General features: G+C 40.9%; 1 protein-coding gene across 4 annotated transcripts in view; it reads left to right on the forward strand.

Moving 5' to 3' along the window:
- Nucleotides 1-2,429: 2,429 nt before the first annotated feature.
- TMEM200A (transmembrane protein 200A) overlaps nt 2,430-15,874 on the forward strand; it is a 54,635-nt gene continuing 41,190 nt past the window's right edge. Inside the window, exons 1-2 of one of the 4 annotated variants that reach the window (XM_042895299.1) lie at nt 4,880-4,988; nt 6,178-6,292. The gene's annotated coding sequence lies outside the window, so the exon portion shown is untranslated. Of the gene's footprint in view, nt 2,482-4,879; nt 4,989-6,177; nt 6,293-10,949; nt 11,042-15,874 lie in introns of those variants that run through there. The other 3 variants (XM_042895298.1, XM_042895297.1, XM_042895296.1) reach the window with 3 other exon arrangements.

The raw sequence follows: 15,874 nt of genomic DNA on the forward strand, positions 1-15,874 counted from the left end.
CAAACTGATGTAAGTAGGAAAAGGAATAGGCAAGAACTGAAATGTACCAGATAAGAAGCAAAGCTGTACAAGTCAAATCCCAGTCACTAGGATGGGCAGAACTTGCTGTGCCATCATCCACGGCAAGCTCCCACAAAACATATTGCTCACATTTTAAAATCACAACTATCTTATTTTCATACATATAACCCATGGGTAATGTAGAAAAACCATGACTTTGTGGTTCAGTGGGAACAGAGGCTTTGTGCTTGTACCACACAAGGGTCTAACCCACCTCCATCTGACACAGAGATGCTCCCCACCTCGTAGCATTGCTGACACCTATCCCCTAGCCCACTGCTCTGTCCGCACAACCTTGCTGCCTCTGAACTCTCGTTAATTTTTACTTTTTGTGGAGAGGGACTGTTTGAGAGCATAAATCGTCTAAACACTTCCAAAGGACCTGAGGAGCATCTTGTGGCAGGAAAATACAAATGGAGATGATGTGGTGATGCCATACTTGGTCTGGGGTTGGAAAAAAAAAAGAAATCTGGCAGAAACAAAGACAGAGCAAGAACTGAGCAGAAATCTTTCCTCGCAGCATTACCACCCACAGCATTTCCAGGAGACCGTGGTGGAGCTGGTGCTGGCTCACATCATGCCCTTAATCCAGATGTCGTGAACTACTGGTAGAATAGGAGAGTGAAGTTTCCACACCTTTACCTCTGAGGCATTTCCCATAAATTCTAGTGGAAAAAAAAAAAAAAAAAATCTATGCAGAGATGCTGACTCTTGAAAGAGATCTGGTGTGCACAAGCATCATCCTTTCCCTCACCCCCAGGCGTGTGCAGTGGTGTCAGAGAACCTCTGTCTGCAGGATGTCCCCTCCCTTGCTGGCATCAAACACAATTGCTCTGTGATGGGCAAGCCAAAGTACAGGTCTGGTAACATCTGAGCAAACAGGCAGAAACCTGACACTTGTAAGCTGTTCTTTCCTCCTCAAATCAAAAAATGCTGAAGCTGGAAATTTGATACTTCCTACTTCTGCTGAATGTTTCTCTGCCCTTTGCTAGTCCTGCTAGGGCTGGGTGACAGCTGTCTTTTATGCAGCCATTAGGCAGGGGTGCAGTCATCATAATGTGAGCTCTGAGCTCTCTCTGCACTCTCTGCACTCAAGGTGTGAGATCTCACTGCATGGTGGTCAGGAGCACCCAGGCCGCTGCCATCTCAAGCCTCAGGTACACTTAGATATGCAGATTCCAAGTTCAACATCTTTCTGTCTTTTTAGGAGAAGCATTAAGTAGAATAACGGTATGAAAAGCAACGGCAACTTTCAGGTCCAGTCAATTTTTGAAAATCAAATAAAACCAGCTACTGACTCTAAACAGGTGCAGTTTTTTTTTTTTTTTTTTTTTTGTTTTTTGTTTTGTTTTTTTTTTTTTTCCTCACGAGATATGCCCGATGTACACGCTGGGTAAAATCCCGTGCAAGTAGGAGTTATCCCCTCGCCGATCCCATCCACTGGCTGTATCTCGCGTGGCCAGGAGATGCGAGCAGCCGGTAGCCAAACTGTCCCGCGCTGGACACCAGGAGTGAGTGGACAACAACAAATAAGCAGAAAAAAAAAGAAAAAAAGAAAAGAAAAAGAAAAAAAAAAAAGAAAAAAAAGAAAAGAGCTGAATCACAGAAGTGTTGTCGTCCCTGAGCTCTGAGGCGAAACCCACTGCAGTGAATCACTCAGCTCTGACCCCCCACCCACCCGAGCACGGCGAACCTCCCGGCCCCGACTTCCGAGCCCCCGCCCCGCGGCTCCTCCCTCGCGGCCGCGGCCCCGCAGCCCGCTGGGGCGGAACCGGACGCCCTACAAAGATCGCACCCGGCAGGGCGGGGGGCAGAGCGGCACTGGGAGGAGGAAGCGGTGCTCTTTGGGGTGGCCGCGTCCTTCTGAGAGGAGAAGGAAAGTTCTGCCCCAGCCTCGGTGCCGTCCCGCTGCGTGCTGCCTGCCCCTTTCTCCCTCCTCCTCGTCCCGAGAGGAGCGGCGGGAGATTGGAGGGGTCGTTCCCAAGGTGTCTGACCCGCAGCCGGCGGCTCAGGGAGTGAAACTTTGCTGCTGGGACCGGCGTGAGGCGGCAGAGCGCCTTTCCACGGGGCCGGCAAAGTTTCTCGTGGCTGCCGCCCTCCCACGTTCCCGGCCCCGCTGCTATGGCACCCGCCCATCGCCGCGGGGCGAGCAGCGGGCGGCCGCCTCCGGCTGTCCGCGCGGCGGCGGAGGGGGGGCGCGCAGCCCCCGGTCGGCGGGCGTCCTTCTCCGGGCGGCAGTGACCGCCCCGACGTCCGCCTGCCTCCGCCCGAGCCTCGCCGCGGATGGGGACGGGCGAGAGGAGCCTCCGCCTGAGCCAGCCGCCGCTTCACCGGAGCGGCCCCATGTCCTCCTCCCCGCGCCGCGCAGCCCCGCAGCGCTCCCCGCCGTGAGAGCGGCGGACGCCCCGCTCCTCCCCGCAGGTAAGCGCTGATGGGTGTGAGGGGTGCTCCGCGTCCCCGAACTTGCAGTGGCTCCGCGGGGAGATCGCTCCCGGCTGAGCTCCGGCGCTGGGTGGGCTGGAGGCGCTCCTGGAGCCCTGGGTGGCGAGGGGTCAAGCAGGAGGGGGAGGAGAGGCACACAGGGGAGAGGCACGGAGGGGGATTTTTTATTTTTTATTCTTTTTTTTTTTTCTCCCCGAAATAGACTTTGTTCCTCCCGCGCGGAGCCGGCGGCACGCCGGGTCTGCCGCTCCCGTGCAGCTGCTACACCCTCTTTTGTCTGCTTCGGTTCCGGAATACTTTGCGCGCTGCCACCGCCCGCAGCTCTCCGGCCTCGGCAGCTGCCTCAGGGCTTCGCACCGCTGCCTTCCCCGCCCCGAGAAGTTCCCCGTTCGCTTTTATTGCCGCCCAAGTTCGGGTTATCTTCAGCTTTGTTTGAGGAAAAATGGTGGTGTGCTGAGTGCTGGAAGGGTGAAGCGCGGGGACAGCAGGGGGGTTGCATTGCTTCCCTCGGTGGGAGCACACCTCGCTGCTCGAATAAATCTCTCCTCGGGCAGCCAGAAGCCGCTCTGGAGCAGACTTTGAAGCAGAGTGGTCAGGAGCAACTTGGGGGTGCGGAGTGGGCTCTCCTGATATCCCATTGCCACAACCATTGTTGTATTGTCGCTGTATTCAGCAGGCGCGCAGCTGAGATTGCAGGAGTGATGTCCATTGACACCTGGGACTGATTGCCATTAACCACTGCTGTCTGCTTCATACAGAGCTTATAAAAAATAAAACTGCTTTTCCTCTTTGAAGACAAGAGCGTTCAGACAAAAGTATTCTCCTAGTGTGTCGTTTTGTATAATATAAGCTTCAAAATAACCTGTGGTCATGTGGTGGACGCTGTACTTATGGTGCTTATGGGACTGAGGGCTGTATCGCTCAAGTCAGTACTGCCACTAAAGCTGATGTAGCCTCTGGCTCACCCTGTTTCAGTGTCAGTACTCTGGCAACTGCTCTGTTATTCTTCGTCTGCTAGATGATACTTTCCATTTGTGAGGGAAACCGAGTGAGTACCCAGATAGAAGCAAACAGTGCGTTTCTTCCATTAATTGTGGGTTGTTGGTTTTTTTTTTTTGTTTTGTTTTTGGTACTCCTTTGTAGAAGGTACAGAGAAAACCTGAAAATCTTATTTCCACTGAAAGTAATTTGAATTATTTAGCAATGAAGCCAAAAGGTATTTTGAGTTTGGAACATTTTAATGTTCTTCTAGCAAAATACTTGCTAGAAGATAACTTAGACAGTTTTTTTGGCAGTAATTGGAGACATGGGAAAAGATGTGTGGTAGGTAAGTAGCAGTTTAAGAAACAAAATCATATATGATTTTTATTTTCATAGCAAGTTTGTTGCTCGTTTGATTTGCAACAGTGATCCAAACGAAAGCTGGAAAAGGAATAATGATGCAGGAGTTCAGCACACTAGAATCATTTTATTCCATGTATAGAAACAGTTTCATGTACAGAAACCCAATACAGTCTCACTGGAATTGCAGCAGAATTCATTTTTATGGAAGCTCTGTAATCAGATTATAAGTGGTGGGCTGTCTGAATTTAATCCTGTAAAGTAAGGACTGAGTGAGCTCTGTTCTTGAAGCACTGCAATGTATGCTGACCCTCAAACAGGTGAGTACTACCAAGATCCATCTCTAATGATTACTGGTGGTTTAAGTTCTTTGCTTAGAACAATAGGCCAGTAACTCTATTGGTAACTCCATTGAAACTGTTCACTGGTTTAGCAGCATTACTGGACCTTTCCTGGATCAAGCTGTACTGTGATAGGTTCTGCTTCCATTTTCTTGAATACTAGGCGTGTAACACAAAACACCTATGCTATACACAAGTTATTCACCTCAGCCACGTCTTGTGGGTTATATGGTCTTGATTGACTCATGCCTTTCTGGGAACGAAAGGGGGGGAAAAAAGTGAAAATTAGATAAGGACTAGAATGTATGTAGGAAACAGCAGGAGGAGACTGTTTTCATAGTTTGTTCAGTATATTTTAGGAGACAAAAATCTGAAATGCTGAAGATCAGTGAAGACTTTGAGTAGAATCATTGAAACCAGATAAAGGTATGATGTAAGAAGTGTAAAACCTATGAGTTGCTGTCATGAATAGCTTCCTATTTTTTTTTATTTTTTTTAAGAATGCTGTCAGTCTTGTCTACGATAGCAGTAGAGCTGTAGTGGAAATAAGAGCTTGATATCTTAGGTAGTGATGATGTCTACACTTGACTTGGTGCCATTATACTTTTTTTAAAAAGATAAATTACTTTTGCCTACAGGTGTTTGATCTCGTGGTGTTGGAAGAAAGAGAAAATTGCAAATCACTTTTCAGCGTGCAGGAACAGACACTGAAACTATGATTTGTTTGTGAAAGCATGGACATCTTGTCCCAGTTTAGATCCTGTAAGATGTTTCAGATGCTGGCATGCGGCTGGCAAAGAGAATGTAAGGAGAACCTGAGCACTCATAGAAAGGCAGCTAAAGGCCAGATAGAAAATCCAATTAGATAATCTTTATGCTACCATTGTACACAGAAGCCTTTAAAAGGACTTGAATCTGTTCTGCAGAAACCTTGTAGTTAAGATTTGTGATGCTGCAATCTGATGGATGTGGGAAGATATCCCAAATATGCCATTACTGTGAGGATTCAGGGAGGTTCTTCCTGGTGTGTGTTTTCCAGCAGAATCTTTGTACTGCTTCCTGCTCTGCGCCTGCCTTATGTTGCTCAAGTAGTAACGAATAGTAATCAATAATGTAATAATTCTTAGAACCTTCTTAGAAGGTTCATACGTATCTCTTTCTTTTAGAACATATGCACATTCTTGATCCACTAGAAATGGAAGGCATTGAGTTAGTGCTTTTGTTTTAAAATAAGAATTAAGTAAGGAGAAATTTCAGCTTTTTTCACTTACTAACACATTGCCCGCACAATCTATGGGTAATTAGGTTCTTAATAAGTGGATTGTAGATTGCACAGAGAGGTGAAATGCTGACAGTGCTAGTGAATGAAACTGCTGAACAGATGTTTGGCAGAGCTGTTACCCTACCCCCTAGTTTTAGTAGTCTTCATTTTGTGGAGTTGGTGAGAATAAGCATTGTTCTCAATTTCCTTCTTGGGACTACAGTCTGACTGTACAGAAATTTTGTTCTTCTGTTCCACTCCTAGTAGCTTCTATTTCACACACGGTTCAGTACTTGCACTATCACTATATTTGTAGTCTCTTCTCATCTCAGTGTACCCCAGCAGGAGCAGATGAGGTAGACTTGATGGCTGAACACAGTACTGAAGTATTCAGGCTATACTGGCTGGTCTTCTTGTATAGATGTAATTACATTATCCTACCAGAACTTTATTGTAAGATCAGTGGTTTTAAACTTTGTGTTTTTGCTTGGCTACTTTTCCTTAAAAATCAAATGCTTTTTTTCCATAACAAAGCTGCTTGTAACCTTTCATCTACAGCACTGACACAGTGTGCTTGTATCACTTAGTATTCTTATTTTGATCTTTTGATGTTAGAAATATTACGAAGAGCATTTGGTTCTTTTTGAAAATAATTCAATAAGCAGAAGATGTGAAAAGGGAAGATGATTTTCCTTTAAGTCATCGTATCTATTTTTTCTTGTTTCATGCTAGGAAGGTTTGTTGTAGTTGAAGAAGTGTGCCAAAGATGTGCAGAGCCACCTAACCAAAACTGAGCACCTGAGGATCTTGTCATCTTCAGTGAGATCCAGCAAAGAGTTTGGGGAAGGTAATGCCAAAGCAGACTGGTGGGAAATGAAGCTGTGAACTGCTTTTATGTGCACAGTCACTGGGAGTTGTTAGGAGGAATGTTAAGCAGTTGTCGCTTCACTCTGTGGTGTCCATTCTGATAAACATCTCATTATTTGTATCCCACTGGAGTTGTACTCAATTATTCTTTTTATTTTCCTCCAATTAATTTAAGTAGAATCAAAGGGCATTTTTTTCCTACATTTTTGTTTCATTTCTATCCCACCGAGCTTCACAATGATACTCTTACTGATTCTAAGGAATGAGGATTTGATTGTTTCTACTTCAGATGCAAGCTCTAACCAAGCAGATCTTAGAAATCACCAGAGATGGATGACATAGTGTAAGTTATTCTCACCGCCACTAGTTTAAAGGCAGAGAACTCAAGAAGAAAAGTCTCCTTTTATGACTTTATTTTTTTCTTCTTAGCTGTTTCACAAAGATCATTGGACATCCCAGTTTGAAAACCCTTGAGTAAAAAGCATTAATATTTGAGCATTTTGAAACTGTATATTTCCATAAATTCACTCTGGCTGTGAAAGGGGAAGGTCATTTTCAATGAAAGTTTGATGCAGTTGGGCACTAACATCCTATGACTGGAATTGGTTAGCAGCTTTTAATTCTTTAATTCTAAGCAGGAGAGGTTTCCACTTTTTGATACTTTTGACTTATGTTGGGATCTGTGGCATCAGCTGAGGGAGCAGATATGAATTTGAAAGAAGTGGTTTAGTGATTTACAATGATGGTAGCATAACTTCCCCACTAATGGGGGAGGGGAAACTCAAAAGGTCACTTTGATTGTTTTTTTTTTTTTTTTTTTTAACCATCAAAGCAGATTAATTAGGAGGCAGTTAAGAACCTTTACTTAGTCTTGATGAATTTGGTGAGATAGTGATGCAGTAATAGAATTTGATTTTTTTTGTTTTCAGATTTTCCTTTTGAGTGTATCTGAATAAATGGTTGTGCTTATTTGTAATCAGCAGCCCATTGTTGAAGAACAAATTTATATCTAATTAATTTTATCATTTACATCTTGCTATGTATTGAATTGAAAAAGAGTGCTTTTACTTGTACTGCAACTTGCCCATCCATCTAGTTGTATGTGTAAAATTGCAATTCAAAGCACTTGTATTTTTTTCTCTCCTTTGTGTAATTCAAAATAATGAAGGCAAAAGGGTACGTTGTAATTTAAAGCAAACAAAAGAAAGACCAATCAATTTTGATTTGCCATTACTTGAAAACCGTCTATTTGCAATTTATTAGAATTCCATGTGTGAGAAACAGCAGGTAAATGAATAGCTCTCAGAGCTGCTAGAACGTTATACCATTTTTCTATGTACTGGAAAACTCATAATTAAGAATTAACTTCGTGTCAGCAAGGCTTTATCCTCATAGAAGTTGGCAGGATTGTCATGGAATCAGGATTGTCGCATACTAGCCCAGCAGTTGGCTTGAGCCAGTTACTCATTTTTTTCCTGTATCTTCCTGTCTCTGCGTGCGTACATGCACAGATACAATCTATCTTTCTCTCTTGCTCAGATAGGAAGTTCGGCTTATATTGACACTGCAGAGAAATGTAGGTTTAATGTATTACTTTCTGAAGAGGGAAAAGAGTAGCACTGTGTGTTGGGGCAGCGTTCTACTGCAGTAAAGAAGCTTTCCTAATGTAGTGTTAACTTGGAACAGGCAAAGTGTACGCAACTTGGTTGCTACAACTTGTTATTATCTTGTGCTACACAGATAGCATATAAGGTGTTAGGCTACTTCCTGGTCTTGGAATAAGATATGCACCAAGGAACCACACTGTCCTGTAGACATGGATGCCATGGTAGGATTGTTTGAGATCAACTAAATAAACTTGATACTGTGTGCGAGATTTGGTAGATGTGTACTTTGTGCCATAAATCACAGAATCATCTAGGTTGGAAGGGACCTGCATGACAGCGTATTTAACAGTTGACTTGTTTCACCTGAGGTATGACTATATTTCTGTAGGAATAAGAAAGAAAGCAAGGGGTGAGGTAAGGAGGAAAAAATAAAAGGACAGAAGAGGGAAAAAGTGAATGTCAAAAGAGAAGTTGAAGGAAAAAATGAAGGCAGAAAAATTATGAGCTTATAAGTAGCATATTTAAAGGTTAATATTGCTAGATTCAATGATGTACATGGAAATAGGCTCAAATAATAAATAGAAAATTGAAAACAGAATATATGGTGGTGTTTCTTTTCTGATGCATTCCTGTCTTTTGACTCTGAAATGAACTGAAAATGAAGAAATTGCTGTTGAAGGTGCATTTTAAGCAATTTATATTTTTCTTCATTGTGTATCAAAATATATTGATCTACAAAAATGACATTAAACAGTTCTTGCAGAAGATGCACTTAAGCTAATTTAATCAAACTATGAAGATGCTGAAGGATCTAGAGGGCAAGACATGTTGGGAGTGGCTGAGATCCATCAGTTCAGCCCAGAGCAGAGGAGACTGAAAGTCCTCATGCTGGCTGCAGCTCTTCACAAGGGTAGCAGAGGGCAGTGCTGATCTCTGCTCTCTGGTGGCAGTGACAGGATCCAAAGGAGTGGCATGGAGCTGTGTTAGGGGAGGATCAAGGTGTCAGGGTGGGAGTTAAGAAAAGGTTCTTCACCAGAGGGTGATTGGGCACTGGAGTAGGCTGCCCAAAGTACCAGACACTGCCCTAAGTGCTGGAGTTCAAGGAACGTTTGGAAAATGCTCTGATGCATAGGGTTTCAATTTTGGATGGTCCTGTGTGGAGCTGGGAGTTGAACATGACTCTCCAACTCCAAATATTTTGTGGTTCAGTGATTAAAAGAAAGATCGTCAAGGAGTACAGTATGTTTACCAAGACAGGAACTGCTAAGTAATGGCATTTCACTCTGTTCTTGTTAGTTAGGTCAGCTGTTGTTTCCTTTTGCAATCAAACAAATGCCTTGAACTCAAAAGTTGCTACTATGTAAATCTGTGTAATCTGTTTCTGTCTCACAGAAGACTAATGAGCACAATAAGAACAATGGGGACTTTCTTCAAAATAGTGGAAAATTAAATGGTGTTTATTTGAAGGGAGTGCTTAGCTACCATATACTTAGACAGATTTTTGTTTCCAGTATGGTTTTTCCAGGTCTGTATTAGAAAAATACTCAGACATAGGCCCTTTCTCTGGCCTTGAGGCCAGTGAGAGTGATCTGGTTATTTTCATTATGTTTGGATATACAGAATGCTTAGAGTTGGTGGAACATCTTGAGGCACCGCACTCCCAGATGGATTATGAGGAATTTGCTAAACAAGTTCAAACTTTCACACAAAATACATTTCTAACTGACAGTTCCTTTGTGTCACGATAATCAGTGTTGTAACAGTACCCTAGTAAAAAATGACCAACAAATATTAATAATAATGACATTCAGAAGCTTAGCAGACAGTTCAGAAACTTCTAGAGTGGTAGAATCTCTTAATGTCAATTTGGTGCCTAAGTGCTTTCCTCAGATCCTTCTGAGAACCCCTGCAAAATATTTGCTTGTTCTTTGCCAGGCAGGAAATAAATTTATTTCCAAATTATTTTGCATATTCTTATTCTGAATTTATTTCCATTCTTCTTCTAATTCAACTTTATTCTCCTGGGACATGGCCTCATGAGCTAGTGCCCATGGAGAAATAACTATCGGGTCCTACATATGCTGATGGAACATAGTTCAATGGGCTATACAATATTAGGAAGACAAGTCACTGTTTTCCAAACCAAGTTTACAAACAATACGGCTACCAATGAAATTACAGAGAGAAGCATTTATTTATTAAGAACAACCAGTGTTGTGTTTTGCAGAACTCCAGTTTGTAATTTTTTAACTGCCTGTGGAGTTAATGCAGGTAATGGAGAATGGCTTATAGTTAAGACAGAGGTTCTTTTTCATATTAGTTCCTGATATAGTGACATCTTTTTACTCAGAATTTTTTTTCTTGTGGAACCTGGAGATTCTCATGAGGTGTCATTGTGTACATTATGTAATTACTGTAAAAAAAAAAAAAAAAGTGCAGTTATCACACAGTCAGGATTAAATTATGGGAGGCTGAGCCCAGATGGAGTAGGCTTTCCATTAATGTTTTCACCAGGGTATTCCTATGCTGCCTTCAAAGCATACAAATGTTTTATTATTGTGCTTTGTGACATGACTTTGTGATGTGTGAAGTTCATTACATTTCTTGCCTTCTCCAAAGAATTTTGAGAATATTCAACCTTTGTTTTTATGGTCATTTTTTGTCAGTGTACACTATGCTAGGTGTTTACTCTATGATAGAGAAGACAGAACCCAAGAGGAGCACCTGGAGAAGATAATCTGCAGTCCTTCCTTACAAGATTTATGTTTAGAAGTATATTATTCTAATTGTTATTGTACAATGTTTTGAATAAAGCTTGACATGCATGGTTTTCAGATTTGAGTGAAGGAGGATATTTTCAGCTCAGAATATTGAGTGCTGTCGAAACAGCCTAACACTTTGCTTAATATTCAGTGAGAAGCTAGTATTAGCATCAACCACAGGTTAAATGTGTTAAACCTTGTTGAAATGATGGACTTCAAAATTGAATTCTAAGCTTTATTTCCTAATTCAGTAATTCTTCCTTTACAGTTGAAGAAGCATCTACTGGGGAAAATGGGGAAGGCAAGGAAAAAAGGAGAGAGCTCCAGTAGTGCAAGCTGTGAAATCAGATGGGGAGAAAGGTTGGTAAAACCAGAGCCAGGGTGGACAGTGGTGTTGTGGAAAGTTTGGTTTGGAGGATTTTTCTGATGAGTCATTTGTTCTGGAATTAGCTGAGGATGTTGTGCTTCAACAGTGAGACTCCATTGGGGAATACCCAAGTGGCTGAAATCCTTCTAGTACTTTTTTTTCTTTTAGTTTAGAAACAGTTATTGTTTATTGTACAGATCCATCCATTGCTTTATATTAATAATCTTGTTGCTGTGTTCTGCCTAACTGCATGGATTAGATCCAGTTGCTCATATTCAGTAGCTCTGTGCTGTACAGAAAGTTCATAGAAACTGACACAAACTATTACACTTTCTTTGCCTTACGTAAAAAACTTACGTAGTCAGTTCATTCTTTGGCAGCTTCAGGACTGAGAATATAGTGATGCTCTGAGGACAGAACTGTAGATGTAGGGGAAGATAGGTCAATACTATAGTGGTAGCCACAGACTTTAATTAATTTCTAGGGGTAAGCCCTCATTCACAAATAAAGTTGTAGACAAGTAGCTGGGAGACTTCTTTCTTATTTGAGTAACTGGAATTATGAGAAGTGGGTCTTAACATGCCATGTGGCTGGAAATGCATGTGGCATTAATATCATAGAACTGTTTCCTTTCTTTTAGTCAGTCCTTTGATGAGACCATGTGTTGTCACTTGCCACAGTTAGTAATTTAGAAGAGAAAGATGTGGTGGGGTAACACTCAGATCTTCAGCAGTGACAGCAAAGATTCTGACATATAGCAGTAAAAAAAAAGTCCTAGGTCTGGTCTGCTTTTATGGCTATTAGTCATTATGATCAAACTAAAAACAAAGTACGAGCCGCAGTGGGAGTCTGCAAAGTAGACCAAGAAACCATCCTGGATTTCATCGAACCCCTAAAGATGATATGACTTCATGTTGTAGCTTTGGGAGAGTGATAAAATTGTAGCTGATAAATGTCTCATATTAATCATTTTTTGTTTGGCTTGTGTTTTAGGATACTTTATTGCCAAACTTTTAGAATTGCTCTTTCTCAGTATGGGTTTTGTTTGTTTTGGCTAAGACTAGCTGACATAGTGCTGCAAATCTCTGTTCTGTCTGAATAGTTCAAGAACAGGGAGCATTAAAGAAAATATGACTATGTAGCCAAGCTAGTATTGCATAACTGGAGTGTGTCTGAATTTACTATGGCTATTCTGGCTCATCTGATGATATTTTCCATTTTTCCTCATGGAAGAAGTGTCTTTTCCGTATATATATATACGTGTATGCATATATATATATATATATATATATATATATATATAAAATATTTTCCTTATATTGTCTTGTGAGGAGAACTTATATTGTCTTGTTTAGGGAACTGTTTCTCCTTGTTTTGTAAGAAATAAAAGTAAATGAAGTAGTAAACCCAAACCACCCCCCCCGTATTGTGTAGATATGGGCAAGACACCAGTGTGTATTACAACATGTAAGAGTCTTCTGAGCATGATGTTGCATGAAATGCTTGATAATAGCTGACTTTGTTCCTCTCTGAAATAATTCTTTAAACACTTGAGATTTTCCATGTCCGTACAATGCTCTGTCCGGTATGTATATAAGAGGTCTATCCCCTCCTCTTTTGCTTTACTTCTTTCTTTTTGTTCTTTTGCTACTAAGAGAAGCAAATGCATGGGGAAATAAATGCTGGCCTCCTGTGTGACTCCTGCAAAGTTAATGTATAAAGCTTTATAACTTACATCAGTCAGCAAATACATAAGAAAATTGGTTTTCTGCTATCATCGCTCACATTTCTGTCAGTCTGAATCTTTAATTTTAATGGAGTGCTAGTGTACCAGGTCACAAAAATGTTGGAAGATTGGTTAACACACTGAGAACTGGATGATGCAAGTTAGTAATGATCTTTTCCTGCTGTGATCTCTAGAACTCCATAGAAGGTCTGAATATTGTTTGGCTGCTGTTGCTGCGGTGATGTGGTGAGGTCCTAATCATGTGAATTGAAAGGCAGAATTCCCATGCGTTTTTACAAGGTTAGGATTTAATTCTGTGTGTTAGGTACTCATGGTCCTAGTGAATACAGTATACTGGTTTTTACGTGGCCCAAAAATGTCAAAGATGCTTTCTGTGAGTCATGCCTTTATGACACAAGTAAGACAAAAGAGCTTTCTGGAGCTGAACGGGTTTTAGCTCAAAGCCATGAGAATCAGTTTCCACTAATCACTTGCCATCTTGAAAACCCCTGAAGCCTTCTGGAATGTATTTTCTGCGAAGACAAATTTCTAGTTTATCTAAGCTGTATGAAAGTGGTATTTTTGTTGTTGTTTTAATGTTTGTAAACATGGATTTTAAAACATCTTTTAAATTTCTAAATGACATATCTAACATGCCTGGCTGGAATAGTAGTAAAGATTATTTTCATCTACCTTCTTTGATTATAGTAGAACATTATGAATGGTTAAGTAAATTAATCAATGTATGAAATAGATTTTTTTTTTTTTTTTATTTTCTTATTTGTGATACTCAAACTTGTAATGGCAGTGTAATGGAGAAGATGCCCTGGACTGAATGAGACAAATACTTCTTAGAGAACTTCTAGAAGTGCCTTAACACTGATATGAAAAACTGTCTGAGGTCACTAAATCTCAGAAGGTCAGATGTTCACTTGGCAAAAAGCTGCCCATTCATGGAAGTCTCTATCCCCTACCTCAAAAATAGTAGAAAAATCTCAATAACCTTTTAATCCCAGTCAACTTAAGCAGTAAGCTTAGAGTTGTAGGAGAGAGTGTAGAAATGTGCTGATAATTTACTTTCCTTCTTCTGTTTCTGTCCCATCTGTCGGGACAGAAGCACTGGAATTTTTTCCCCCCTCTATGACATGACCTGCTGCTTCGCATGCTAAGAGGCTGTGAGGGTAAGAGGTCTGTGCTAACAAGGCTTCTCTCAGAAGATAGCTATTCTGATAGCTATTAGCTGTGTTTTGGAGTAAACCTATTAAGTCATTTTATCTGCTCAGTGGTGTTCAGTGATCCAGAAAAAAAGCCCTTCCTCCCCAGTTTGGATGTGAAAAGAGGTGACAGAGTGTGCACATGTCCATTCCTACTAGGGAATGTCACTAGGCACAGGCTGAGGTCTTCGTTGTCTCGGCCATAGGTAAGAATTTCAGCAGCTGCCAAGGTGGATTTGTGTTGGCTCTGAGTATGTGGCAGGGATTCATTAGGCTTATACTGTGGTCTTGTAGAAAACAGGTTTAGGAAAAAAGAGTTGTTTAAGCAGAATAAAAACTGTTGCATTCCTGTGCTGAACAGTTTGTACTGTTAATGTAATTCAAGAACCAGTATTAAATTCACAGTGCATTTCTGAGCTGTTTTAAATGTGGTGTTGTATACCTAAGCCTTATACAGCAGTATATAAAAATAAGATGATCAAATCATAGTTGTCTCACTACAGAAACAGAAGCATAAGAATCAGATGATGAGGGTGTTGTTCTTGCCTTGTGGAGAGGTAAACTGTGTCTTTGGACAGCTTGCCTTATTCTGCCTTCCCAAAAGTTCACAGCCACCTCATCCATGTATTATTTTTATTCCTTTGGAAAATATAGTCTCTAGTGTCTTTTCCCTCTGTTTTCCTTTCTGCAAAATGGAGGTATTTCTGTATGAGACTTATCAGTCATAAATACTCATGAGGGTTTTTTGAGACCTTTGAATGAAAAGTGCTACGCAAAATCAAATCAATATTATGTATGCTGACTGAGAAGAGCTCTGTGAATGCTGATGCCTGAACAGAGTTTAGCAGTAGATGCTGTCTTCATGCATCAAACTGTATTGGAAATCAAAATATTTAAATAAAAATTAACAATTGAAATTGGTTACATTTTTAATAGTGAGAAGATTTAATTCTTCAAGTGCCTCCTTGAGCTGAGTTGTCTCTTTTTAAAATACAAAACAAAACAAAACAAAAAAAAACAGCCCACAACCAACGGTATCTTTCTGGAAGATCTAACTCCAGGAGAAGTTATAGGCTTGATACAGAAATTAGAGTTAGATATCCTTAGTTATGTATGCAGCATGCTGACAACAGTGATCTTTTCTGGCCATGAGTATGTTTATTTTTTGTGTAGCAGTTGTATATTTGTACTTAAATGATACTTTTCCATCAAAGCTATTATTTTAAATTGATTATTTAAATTCGTTATTTAGTCAAATGTAATGGCTTAATGTTTATTTTAGGCAAAAATTTCCAGCTGTATCAGTAAATAGCTGTTGGAGAGACTGAAGCTGAAGAGAGAATGCTGCTCTTCTGTGTGTAACTCCTTGGATAAAACTTAGATTGTACAAGCTTGGTGTAGTGAATGGAACAAATGTGGCTGAGTAGTTTTGAAGTTCTTCAGAAACACCACACTATGCCTTTAGGGCATTATTTATACACGGCAAAAGTTGGGTTGATGCTGGCAAGCCTGCCTGACAAAATGTGGTTCTCCATTGTGATGCCTGAGATAATATGGCCACCAGACGTGGGGTGACTTTCACAAGTGAACTCTGCAGGAATGGTTCCAGACATGAGGCTGAATAAGTTCTGCAAACACTGTCAAGTCAGAGACAGCTGTCACACTACAAATATAAATTTAATGTGTAATGCTTCATACCAGCAACTTGGTAATATTTTTGATAACTCAAAAATTTGAATCATATGTTGTCTTTGGCACACAACTGGATCATTTCAGTACTCTCTAAACAGTTTCTAAGTTGAAATAGAAGTCTTTCTTTTGTCTTCCTTTGCATCCTGTAGGAAAATTAATGGAAATTGCATTCCTGATTGAATGTTGGTGTTAAC

The sequence above is a fragment of the Lagopus leucura genome, unplaced genomic scaffold (genome assembly GCF_019238085.1).
Source record: "Lagopus leucura isolate 7727_CA_CO unplaced genomic scaffold, USGS_WTPT01 Super-Scaffold_73, whole genome shotgun sequence".
Lineage (NCBI taxonomy): Eukaryota > Metazoa > Chordata > Aves > Galliformes > Phasianidae > Lagopus > Lagopus leucura.